Source organism: Taudactylus pleione, unplaced genomic scaffold (assembly GCF_031769625.1).
Source record: "Taudactylus pleione unplaced genomic scaffold, aTauple2 ptg000211l, whole genome shotgun sequence".
NCBI classification, from domain to species: Eukaryota; Metazoa; Chordata; class Amphibia; order Anura; family Myobatrachidae; genus Taudactylus; species Taudactylus pleione.
The window spans coordinates 2,003,334-2,014,662 of NW_028284613.1; positions in this window are offsets into that span (position 1 = coordinate 2,003,334).

Below are 11,329 nucleotides of genomic sequence, written 5' to 3' on the forward strand. Positions count from 1 at the left end.
GTGGCTGCCCCTCTTTTGGGTACTGATCACTGCTGGCCACAGTGATCGGGTACCTGGAGACACCCCCCTGCTTGCATGGCTGCAGAGCAGCAATTAATTCAAAAGATGCAGCAGCCGCAGCTCCTGGTAGCCATGGCTGCTGCTGTGTCCCAATCACTGTGGCCAGCAGTGATTGGGAAGCTGGCATACATATACACATACGTGCCTCTCACTCTGTCCTCCCTGCTATATATATATATATTTATATATATATATATCCCTTTACTCAGGAATTGCAAACCTCATCACACACAGTGAAAGTCCAAGTTGCGTATGGCATCCCAATGGTTAATTTAGGCATGCCCATGCAATGGTGTTCAAACGCCTGCATTTTGCCAACCACCCTCTTGTCACCACCCCCAAATGGGACTTCCTGTCAATCACTGTGCATTGGATCTGTGTAGTCACTGTGATCAGAATCATGATTGCAGTAGAGTCTTCATGCAATGCCAGGCATATGCATGCGCAGAACACAACAATCAGCCAATTGTGTGCATAATCGCAGTTGCGGTCAGTAATGAATCAAGCCCATTATTAGCAAATTAATTAATGTTAATTAATTAATGTTCATGCAAATTAATTAATTAATAAATATTTGTGTATTAATTGGGGTCATATTAATTAATAAATAAAGATGGAGACACAGGTATACTTCTAAAATGGTGTGGTATATTGGGACAGATCCCACCAATATGATTGACACACTAGATCACATGACCCTGCATTATTTCCCAATGACCGCACACCTGAGTCCTGATCTACATTTTACTGTAATCTGAACCTTATCACAAAGCCACAGCTGTATCACTCCACAAGTGTAAACAATAACATCTCTCACAGATAATTGCTCACAGAAAAGCATCATATCAATGCCTCACTCTGACAGGAATACACATCACTGCCTCGCTGACATACACATTGTGAGAGAAAAATTTCAAGAAATGTTAAAATTACTACAGTCATCACCAAAGATGATTTATCTGAGCAGCCACCTCTCAATCCAGCACAGCAAACAGTGAGAAGACATGCCAGCCATGACCCTGAAAAAGCATTTAGGACTTCCTGCCAGTACAATTCACCATTCAACACAAGTTTTTTTTTTCAAAGTGAATCACTGTTAACGTGACAGTAGTCATTAATGTTCAACTGTTTAAACAGCCTATTCTACATGTTCAACTATTTTATTCACTTACACTGTCATCCAGTTAAATGTTTATTAATTTAAACTAATTCCAATGAAACAGCCTATTCCATTTTCAGAACTATTTTCATATTATATACTATTATATATTATATTCTGTATCTGTGTCACCCTACATCATATCCACGAAGAACTATTTTGCCACAACAGGGACAATTGTTTAAGATAGATTTGCCACTCTTGGGTGTGCGGTCATGCTCTGATACTATATATGCACGTCCGGGGGGTTGAACACATTTGGCCTCGTGTTTCACAATGCACACCAAGACATGTGTATATCAAAGTGCAACTGCTCACCCAAGATTGTTTTATCTATTACATATTTATATTGCAAATTGCTCCTTATCAGATTGTTGCCTGATAGCAGCTTTATCAGCCATAAACTTTCAGCAGTTTAAGTCAAATTACTGGCATATCCCATCACTAAACAATGTTCATTTATTCCAATTTGAATTTGAAGTCTCCAACACGCTGGAAAACAAATCTGTTAGCTTGGAGTGCAAAATTGACTGAAATTTATGGCAGATTTGAAATTATCAGTAAAACTGTACTTCATTAAATTCTTTTTTGACAGCTATGTGCTAGGCAGTCATGTAATAAATGCGTTGTGGTCTTGATTTGGATTTATTACTAGGGCTACTAATATCTGTATCATGGGTGAAAGGTAAGTCTAACTCCTATATACAGGGAATATAAACAGTGTTATAATAGGAAAACACTCATTAGAAATCCCTACATTTGTTTGTGGCAGACATTTGATTTCAAACAAACACTTTTTGTGGAACAATTCCATGCATATGTTGTAGACATTTTTTGCTATTACAGCACTTGCAACAGAGTATACCGTTATATTGTTCAGGTTAAAAAAATAAGTTATCATAGCAGCTCAGAAGATGCACAGCTTACAATTGTAAGAGTAAGTAAGTGGTATGTAATCATCCTATTAAAAAACTGAGAAATGTCTCTAAAACAAATTTGCATGAAATAACCAATTTTGCTTTCTACAGTATTTAATTGCACTAAAATACTTAGGGGGAAATTTACTAAGATGAGAGTTCTATTTTAGAAGTGATGTTGACCATAGCAACCAATCAGATTCCAGGTATTATCTTCTAGAAGGTGCTAGATAAATGATAAGTAGAATCTGATTGGTTGCTATGGGCAACATCGCTTCTTAAATAGAACTCCCTTCTTAGTAAATGTACCCCTTAGAATGTAGTGATAAGTAAAATGTTCAGTCCTGTCTATTAATATTTTTCCTATTTGCAGCTCCATAATACAATATTTTAGGATTATTGTACTGCAAATAAATTTAATAAGGTGACTGTAATTCCTTATATGGGATGTTCAAGAGTAGTGCGACGGTTACATGTTGGGTAAACATAGATCAGTTGCTTAGCTCTGTAGTATACTCAAATATTACTCAGTGGGTGGAAAGGGTTATTTCAGCTGTAACTGTGATACAATGAAAGGCAGATACATTTGGGTAATTTTCCTTGGCAACAATACTGCAGCAGAAGTGTTATATGATTTAACAATTACAAATATCACAATGAAAATAAACCTTTCATGGTGTATGGGTGACTACTGATTCAAAATTCATTTTGTATTCTTGTAGCTAAACATTCTGAATCTCTGCCAAGTACAATAGTTAAATATTTAGTATCCTAAATAAGTATGCTTTGAACAATGGCTCCACTGTTATATTTCCAAGCAGACAGAATTGTCTGATCTCAGAGTGCATTTGATAACCAAATTCTAAAGCACAGGTTAAGTCCTGTTGTCATATAACAAATAATTGAGCATTGTTAATTCTCTACTTGACAGACGTTGAAACATCAATGTTGAATTTAAAAGGACTGGCAGATAATGTCATAGAAGTATCTATTATTAATTTAAGTGAAAATACCAAAGTACATAAATAGCCAAATTCGATAGAAAAGAAAATTTATAAACACATATTATAAAAACGCAAATAAAGATTGAGGGGCTCATACTGAGTTGGGCAAATGGACATTTGTTTAGTGCGCAAATATGAAAATTTATCCTGCGCATTCCCACAATATAAGGCATATGTCTACATCTTTATTGAGATTTGTTTGTATTTGACACTTCTACTTCCTTATGGCTCCAGAGGCAGAATGGGTCAGAAAAGGGATTTCAAAGGCAGTCCAAGTACAATAAGGGTATGTTTACATATGTTATTATGTATGAAGCATACCTGCAAGGAGATGCAGATATGCCTGTCAGTAGCCATGTCTCTTGTGGGTGATGGCTGCATGTGATGATGATGACAGCAGTCTCCAGCACTAGCTGCAAACTTCTACTTGTATAATTGCAGATTCACTTCTGTACAGGACAGTTTTTCATTCATTACTAGGCAGTATATTATATGTGTTATGGTGTATATTAACCAGGCTAATTAGCTACTTTCATTTTATAACATAAATGAAGATTGTAGCTTGTGTACTATAGAGGTTTTTTCTAAAAACACTTTTTAATGAACTACATTAAATACAACAAAGATCAATGTAGAACAGTGGTGTGATGATATAAACTGATATACAAAGTATATTCTTTTTCAATAATTCCCTTGCTGTATAGCTTAATATCCTACTCTAGACCAAAGAGGACCTTTATTAACCAAAATTAAATCTGTATATAAATACTGTAACTAGAATGTATTACTACAAATTTAGCCTATCAGGAATTCCAGGATAGTAGGGACATTTTATTCTGAATGAGGCACATTACATAATGGCCAATCAGTAGATATATGTAAAAGTGAGTGTTAAGCTGCCCACACACATAGCGATCTGCACACGATGAGCTGATGTGTACGATTTCCCTTGAAACTCTCCCTGGCAGCTCTGCACACGATCTCCACATGATCTGCACACGATTTGGTGTCCAATCTTAAAACGATCTCTCCTGCATCCAGACTTTCACAGTGCATCGCGTCCTAGATTGTCAGATCTGCCCTACTGCTCGGCAGATCTAACGATGCGATGTGCAACCAGCGGGGACGCGCATCGCATTGTGATCATGATTACTCTCAATTTGGCCATATTTTACACAATCTGTCATTACAATATGTCAGAATTGGCTAGATTGGGTAAAATATCGCTATGTGTGTAGCCAGCTTGGTTACCCCCAAAACATTTAGGGTTTTTTAAATATGGAGGGATCAAATGTCAGACAGGTGTTGTAAATATACTATTAACAAAACCACTGAAGTTATCTCTTTTCATACAGAAGAAAATTTTTGTATAGAAATATGTTTCTATTATAAATCAATTTATATTATGTTATTTATGTAATCTGATGTATATGTGGCCTACATTATGTAGGTAGGACTATAAGATCCATACACACTAGATTCTCAGAACATAAAAAAATATTCTTAATAAATGTAAGACATAAGGTGGTATATTTACAAGTGAGCGGGTTTATAGAAGTGGAGATGTTGCGCATAGTAACCAATCAGATTCTAGCTATTATCTTCTAGAAGGTGGTAGATAAAATATAAGAAGAATCAATGACACTGTAGAACTTAGTCCAATTTGATGATTCTTAATACATCAGCATATGGACAAGTGATTGTCTTGGAGATTCTGCATTTGACACTATGGTTCCCCATGGGTCATGTGTGGAATATTCATCACATACAGTTGGTCTGTTTTATTATAGAGCTCCAAACACCTACTTATTACCATGTTTGTCAACCTACACTTTGCTTTAGTTCATATTTATATTAGGGATGTGCAGGCTCGGTTCTACTCGGTTCCGTTCGGTTCTTTTTACCGGATCTTATTGGGTTTCAGCTGTCACGAGTTTTGGATAGCCAATAAGGTTCGGTAAAAAGAACCGAACGGAACCGAGTAGAACCGAGCCTGCACATCCCTAATTTATATGTACATTGGTATATACACCCATGTACAGGCACATTTCCATCTTATGTGTGGATAGCATACACCTGCACATACATATGGTCCTAGGTATATGACCACATTTGTTTTGTATGTTCCTATCTTAGACTCTTCAGAAAGAAATGCACACAAACCCTACCTGTCACATGATATAAAAGAAAACATGATTTTTCAGACCTTGCCACATTTTTTATTTTTCCATGATCCAGTTCTGATGCTCAAGTGTACAGATACTTCTGGCAGTGAACAGGGGTCAGCATGGGCTCCATATGTGTTAGCCTTCAATCCCCAAGTGCATGAATGAGCCTTGGGCATTCATGAACTTGTCGCCGGTTCACTAGTTGTCCTTCCTTGGACCACTTTTGGTAGGTACTAACCACTGCATACTGCAAACACCCCAAAAGACCTGGCAGTTTTTAGATGCTCTGACCCATCGAGCCATAATCATAAAGCCCTTGTCAAAGTCGTTCACATCCTTATCAAATAGTTGGATATGTTTAGGGATACACAGCTGTGCTGCACTAATGTATGGAGAGCAGCCTATGAGGACATTCTAGGTCTACCCTGGACCTTAGTGATAAAGCATATGAACTGTATGGTGAACATGGTCACTAGGTGCTACCTTAGAAACTGACGAACCAATCTTGAAAATAAATCACTTGAAGGTACATATATACCACTCCTATATGGTTATACTAGCATGTAAATGAATCAACCATTTAGTCAGATGTCATAAAAGTCAAAACATGCACATTTTTATTATAACAAGGACAATGGTAAAATAAATAAATAAAACTTTGCCAGGATGGCTGCTTTACCAGATAGTTGGTTTAAACAGGCATTGGTGTTAATATTTTGAAGACAGATGATCTGGATCACCTTAGTCCTCTCTGCCACTGCTTTAACCATCCTGGTCCACAGTCCCCTTTGACCTCCTGGTTACCAATGCATTTCAGGACTCCCTTGTCCCTTTTTCAAGGCATGGAGGTCCTATACTGAAATGTGGCTTTAAATAGCCTGATCGTCTGTTACTTTTGGTTCCGGTCTGACCGGAAACCGGAATTTGCGGTCCGTCAAGTTTTTACATCCTCTTAGAGGAAAACTAATGTGGTGACTGGGTATGTTAAAGTCCTAATGAAGTGCATCTTCTGCTGGCTTCACCAATCCCCTCAGAAGAAGCCGATAATGTTGTCATATTGCGGTCAGTCCGTGAGCAGATGTGACGTCAATTTGTAGTTCTGCCGTCACCGGACGTGACATCATTTTGTAGTTTTAACCAATAAAATAGTCTTCAACATATTGTGGTTCATCCATAATTGTAAGTGATGTCAATTTGTAGTTCCATCGTCACCGGAAGTGACATCATTTTGTAGTTTCTGCTGATAAAACAGTTTCCAACATTCTCTCTTTGTTCCCAGGAGTTCTTTGTTGTGATCAATTCTGAAATAAACAATTCATACACACAAAGTGTGTTCCAATGAGTAGTAAATTTCTAAATGGGTTAAGAGAGATTGTGCACTACAAAGGATATTTGACATTTTATAACAGTGTGTAATTAGGGAGAAAAGAATTATTGCACATATGAATAACGTAAAATTACTTATTCCAGAGAAGAAAATATATATTGCACATAAAATGGATTAAAAAGAATATATATTGTACATATGAATAGATAAAAAAGATGTTTAGAATGGTTTTAAAAAAGATGTTTTGAACGGTTTTTAAAAAAAATATACAGTATTTTAAAATGGATTCTTGGAGGACAGTTTACAGAAACCACTTTAATTCAAAGTGTGTATGAATTGTTTATTTCAGAATTGATCACCACAAAGAACTCCTGGGAACATACCATTTTTAAAAGTGATTAGAAGAAATTTTCCACCAAGCACTAAGTCTAAGAGCCCAATGTACAGTAATAGCCCACAATTTTTGGGAACCAGCATGATTCCAGGATAAAGTCACTAGATTTAAAGTGCCAATTAGCTTAAAAAGCAAATCTGACCTTTTAAAAAAGATTTTATATTGAAACACATCAAAGCTGCTTGGTTTTCGGTGGAGACTACCTCAGGACTAATTAGCAGATCCAGTAACAACTCAGAGATGCACTTTCAGTTTTCGAAGTCTCTAGTAGGTGACTCAACCATGAGTAAAACATGATATCTGCCTTCTTTTTTATATTTATATTTTTAAGTGCAAGCATTGTTAATAAAAATCAATGTTATATACAACATTGCACTACATTTTTTTTATTCTTCTTTGCATATATTTATAGTAAACAATGGAGTTACAATGGGAATGAGATAAGGAAGACTAAAAAACATATCATTATGCCTCATGATTACTAACCTACATTAAGGGAATTGAATCTATATAGGACAACTAGTGGTGTCTGACCTCTATCTGAAAACACCTTCATCTTGTATTTTTGGAAAGAAGAAATCACCTGTTTCATTTCTATAACACAAAAGTGTTTTTTTGTGTTTAAGAGTAATTGACTATTGCATATTTGTGTATATATTTTTCAGATAACAACATATTAATGAAAAGCACATTGAGCTGAAATAGTAAATATAAATATTTTTGTCATTTTGGGTGTGTAGTCAGTGGCAAACACAGCATTTCTAGAGAGAGTTTTCCAAATCCTTGATTCCAAATGGGGGGGGATGGGGAGGGAAAAATAAATTGAACCGTGCACTGCCCTGGACATGGATGTACAGATTGGTCTCCTTATGTACTGGATAGTGTATTATTATACAGTATTAACAATTTACCCTATACACTAGATCACTGGTCGGGAGAACAGGGATAAATTACCCCAAATGGGGTAAAAATGAAAGTCCTGGCCCGGCTGTCCATCCATTACCCCCAGGAATGGAGGTCACTGGTGTCGGGTGTGGCACCAGTGACTTCCAGCCTGGTGCCGCAGGGAGGCTTTAAGCCAGACGCCCACTGAGATGTTATTACCAGGGGTGCCCGGCTCCTTCCATGCAGCTCCACGTTAGCCGGAGGCTGGAGTTCTCTTCTGAACTCCATCTTCCGGCTCTCTCCATGCACACTATTGGAGAGACGTCATGATGTCTCTCCCATAGTGCCAAGGAGCAGCCGGGCCAGGACGGCGGCAGATGCAGGAGTGGGGATTAAGGTAAGTGTTTTTTTTTTTTTGTACAAGCTGCACTATATTGGGGAACTACTACATGGGCACTTCTACAGGGGCACTATATGGGGGCACTGCTACAGGGGCATTATATGTGGGCACTGCTACAGGGGCACTATATGGGGGCACTTCTACAGGGGCACTATATGGGGGCAATGCTACGGGGTCATTATATGTGGGCACTGCTACAGGGGCATTAGATGGGGGCATTGATACAGGGCACTATATGGGGGTACTTCTACAGGGGCACTATATGGGGGCACTGCTACAGGGGCACTATATGGGGGCACTGCTACAGGGGTACTATATGGGGGCACTATATGGGGGCACTGCTACAGGGGCACTATATGGGGGCTCTGCTACATGGGCATTAAATGGGGGCACTACTAGAGGGGCATAACTATGGGGGCACTACTATAGGATTTTCTTCCTTTCAAATCAAGGGGGTAATGTTGGCATATCTAAATATATTTTGGGGTAAAAGGTAAAAAAGTGCCCTGACCCCTGTACTAGATGGTTTATGTCAGTGCACCCCTAACAGTGCATGTGTTCCAGATCTCGTAGTTGGTGCACAAGCATATTTATTACTGGCTGGCACATTTTAAAAGATCAACAGGTGGTGCTAATTATTTCATTTGTGATACTGAGGGGATTTTAAAAACATGCAACTTTACTATTATATGCTATTTATAATGTGGTCCTCATGCTGTGGGCTAGGGAGGGGGGTTTCCAGGCAACCAGAAACCCCCTTGCTTTTACCTATGGTAGTGCTATCCTAACTTACTCTAAAGCAGCATTGATTTGGGGGCTCTAACAGTTATTATTGTTTTTATTCTAAACCAACCTACCACACCATGTCCACCAAATCACAGGTTATTACATTTGGCCTTAAGGGAGGAAAGTATCAATGGTCACATTTTTCGTCATTTTAAAACAGCACAACAAACTTCTGCAATTTTGCCTTCCAAATTAATTAACAGGAAAACCCTATTTTTATGTTTGTTGGGACCATGGTATTGGGGCCATGGTATTTACAGTAATTAATGAATAAGGCTCATAAATGCATATACTTGTAGTGTCACAATAAAATGGGTCTCTAAATATTTACTAAATATAATAATGTCCTTTTAATAGAAGTTTTATTATTTTGAATTATTATTTATTATTAATTCCCTCCACTATTAAATTAATTAAATAATTGTGCTTCCATAAATATATTTAGAAATTGTATAGGCCCATTAAAACTAGTAATAATTGCCATTTCAATACATATGTATACTGTAGCTCCTGATAATAGTACTATATTAGCTATCTTCTTTTTGCCAATTTTTTTTTGTCGGTTTTGGTGATAGGTTGTGTCAGTTCTGCTTCATCAATGTAACAATTTGTTTTCAGTACATAAAAAATATTAGGAATGCAGTTTTCTAGGACAAAAAAGAATAATTGAGGGCAGGCAACTTTAAATCTCTGATAAAAATAGATTTTGTACCATGCGCTCACCTTGTCTATATATCATATTATAGAAAATGTAGCTAAGGTAAAAAATGTGGAGATGACAACAGATCTAATGAATGTTATAAACAATCTTTTATTTATATAGACACCATATACCAATGCGTCTAGTGATATGGATGGCTATTTTAGACTCTTATATGTCTCCTTTCTGGTAGTAGGAGTATGATGGTAAAATAATCTAATAAAAATTATATATGATGATTAAGTCCTATATGGAAGGATCAAGGTATGTCTGCGTGGCAGGTGTGCCCTTTGAGGGGGTTACCTATCCGTAAATATATACGGTACCCTTATGTTATAATATCAGCTCAGTATTTGTCCATACCGACTAGTAGCCAAGAAAAAGTCAGCCAATAGGACTGATCCCAAGTGGGTAAATAATGTCTGGGTGGTAGGTGTGCCCTTTGAGGGGGTTACCTTCCCGTAAATATATACGGTACCCTATGTCTAAAAAGACAAGTATGTGTATGTCCCTTTGGCTACTTGCAATGTGCTAGGGAAGTGAGGGTAACCTTATGTAGAAAGGTAGCTCTCCGTATGTGGATATCCACGTACGTGTCCCTGCACTGTCTGAAGCAATGTCCCGGTGATAGAGTGAGCCGTGCAAAGTGTGACTGCAGCGTCCCGCTAGCGGGGATTACATGTCAGATTTTCTTTCAGATATGAACGATTGAATGATTTTTAAAATCATTATCATTCAGATTTGACAGAAAATCTGACCGTGTGTATGCACCATTAGTCACAATGCGTTACAACTAAGACGCATCAAAAGACTGCACTGATTAATTGTATATGCAACACTATGGGCCAATGTAATAGGGTGAGAGTTTAGAAAATGGGAGAGTTTAGCATTAATATCTCACATTGCTCAAGTTTTATCTGTAAAATGGGAAAACATCTGGATGAGAGTTTAAATCGTGAGTTTTTTTAGTCTAAAAACATGTGAGTTTGCATGTTCTCAGGCTCTATTACATTAGGTGAGTTGAAAATGTGTGAGAGTTTACTGCTAAACTGTCACATTTTGTAAACTCTCACCCTATTACATTTGGCCCTACAGTATATCTAGTAATAAACTAGCAGTCACTATATATGTCTATATGTATCTGTACGTGACTGAGTCTGAATCTGTATACGACAGGCTATGATGCAGTGGCTGCGGCTTTTATCCACACTAAGTTCCACTGTGCTTCATTTACAGACTCAGACACACACAGATATACAAGTGTCACATGTCACATTAATCAGCACAGTCGGGTGCATGTTAGTCGCATCACGTTGTGACTAAGATGTATTTTCAAGAGAAAAAGACCCTTGGCACAATGAAAGTCACACAGGACCTGGTGGCTCACTCACACTAGGTATCTCGCACTGCATGGCATATTGAGGCTAAATGTTTGAGTACACATCTATAATAAAGCAAAGAAATCTAAGGGTCATGATGTACTTTCATTAAACATATTTAAAATAAAAAAAGAATGGCAAATGTGTCTT